Below are 2,500 nucleotides of genomic sequence, written 5' to 3'. Positions count from 1 at the left end.
CGTTGGGACAAAGTGACCCGAAAACAGTTCAGCTGGGGAAAATTAAGCGGATGCAGCCAAGCGTTGGGGAAAACTAAGCGGATCCGGCCCAGAGTCGGTGGAAATTGGCCCGAAAACAGTCCAGCGGCAAGCGGAAGCGGCTAACGTTGGGCAAAAGTGACCCGAAAACAGTTCAGCGGGGGAAAACTAAGCGGATGCGGCCACGCGTTGGGGAAAACTAAGCGGATACGGCCAAGTGTTGGGGAAAAATGGCCCGAAAACAGCCCAGCGGCAAGCGGAAGCGGCTAACGTTGGGGAAAAGTGACCCGAAAACAGTTAAGCGGGGGAAAACTAAGCGGATGCGGGCACGCGTTGGGGAAAACTAAGCGGATGCGGCCAAGTGTCGGTGGAAATTGGCCCGAAAACAGCCCAGCGGCAAGCGGAAGCGGCTAACGTTGGGCAAAAGTGACCCGAAAACAGTTCAGCGGGGGAAAACTAAGCGGATGCGGCCACGCGTTGGGGAAAACTAAGCGGATACGGCCAAGAGTCTGTGGAAATTGGCCCGAAAACAGTCCAGCGGCAAGCGGAAGCGGCTAACGTTGGGCAAAAGTGACCCGAAAACAGTTCAGCGGGGCAAATTTTTGAAATTTTTTTTGAAATTTTTTTGAATTTTTGAAATTTTTGAAGTTTTTTTGGGTTTTTGGACTTTTTTTGAATTTTTGAAATTTTTGAATTTTTTTGAATTTTTTTGAATTTTTTGAATTTTTTTTGAATTTTTGAAATTTTTTTTTTTTTTTTGAATTTATTTGATTTTATAAATTTTTTGTGATTTTTTGAGATTTTTTTGAATATTTTACATGGGTGATTTTGACTTGGGGGATTTTCAGGGGGTGGTAACCCTGGGCGTGGCTAGAGCCTCAAAATGCATATTCCCCTATAGGGGGGCAAGGTTTTCAAAAATGGGTGCCCCCTCATGTACACGCGCGTGGGTGTACATGGCCCCGTCGGTGCCAGCGTGGGTGGAAAATGGCCCGAAAACAGCCCAGCGGCAAGCGGAAGCGGCTAACGTTGGGCAAAACTGACCCGAAAGCAGTATAGCTTGGAAAATTAAGCGGATGCAGCCAATTGTTGGCGAAAACTAAGCGGATACGGCCAAGTGTCGGTGAAAAATGGCCCGAAACCAGTCCAGCGGCAAGCGGAAACGGCTAACGTTGGGCAAAAGTGACCCGAAAACAGTTCAGCTGGGGGAAATTAAGCGGAAGCAGCCAAGCGTTGGGGAAAACCAAGCGGATACGGCCAAGAGTCGGTGGAAAATGGCCCGAAAACAGTCCAGCGGCAAGCGGAAACGGCTAACGTTGGGACAAAGTGACCCGAAAACAGTTCAGCTGGGGAAAATTAAGCGGATGCAGCCAAGCGTTGGGGAAAACTAAGCGGATCCGGCCCAGAGTCGGTGGAAATTGGCCCGAAAACAGTCCAGCGGCAAGCGGAAGCGGCTAACGTTGGGCAAAAGTGACCCGAAAACAGTTCAGCGGGGGAAAACTAAGCGGATGCGGCCACGCGTTGGGGAAAACTAAGCGGATACGGCCAAGTGTTGGGGAAAAATGGCCCGAAAACAGCCCAGCGGCAAGCGGAAGCGGCTAACGTTGGGGAAAAGTGACCCGAAAACAGTTAAGCGGGGGAAAACTAAGCGGATGCGGCCACGCGTTGGGGAAAACTAAGCGGATGCGGCCAAGTGTCGGTGGAAATTGGCCCGAAAACAGCCCAGCGGCAAGTGGAAGCGGCTAACGTTGGGCAAAAGTGACCCGAAAATGGATCAGCGGGGGAAAACTAAGCGGATGCGGCCACGCGTTGGGGAAAACTAAGCGGATACGGCCAAGAGTCGGTGGAAATTGGCCCGAAAACAGTCCAGCGGCAAGCGGAAGCGGCTAACGTTGGGCAAAACTGACCCGAAAACAGTTCAGCGGGGGGAAACTAAGCGGATGCGGCCACGCGTTGGGGAAAACTAAGCGGATACGGCCAAGAGTCGGTGGAAATTGGCCCGAAAACAGTCCAGCGGCAAGCGGTAGCGGCTAACGTTGGGCAAAACTGACCCGAAAACAGTTCAGCGGGGGAAAACTAAGCGGATGCGGCCACGCGTTGGGGAAAACTAAGCGGATACGGCCAAGAGTCGGTGGAAATTGGCCCGAAAACAGTCCAGCGGCAAGCGGTAGCGGCTAACGTTGGGCAAAACTGACCCGAAAACAGTTCAGCGGGGGAAAACTAAGCGGATGCGGCCACGCGTTGGGGAAAACTAAGCGGATACGGCCAAGTGTTGGGGAAAAATGGCTCGAAAACAGCCCAGCGGCAAGCGGAAGCGGCTAACGTTGGGCAAAAGTGACCCGAAAACAGTTCAGCGGGGGAAAACTAAGCGGATGCGGCCACGCGTTGGGGAAAACTAAGCGGATACGGCCAAGTGTGGGGGAAAAATGGCCCGAAAACATCCCAGCGGCAAGCGGAAGCCGCTAACGTTGGGCAAAAGTGA

Source organism: Carex rostrata, chromosome 2 (assembly GCF_964058835.1).
Source record: "Carex rostrata chromosome 2, lpCarRost1.2, whole genome shotgun sequence".
Lineage (NCBI taxonomy): Eukaryota > Viridiplantae > Streptophyta > Magnoliopsida > Poales > Cyperaceae > Carex > Carex rostrata.
The sequence above is the reverse complement of the archived record's forward strand: the minus strand, read 5'-3'. Positions refer to the sequence as shown.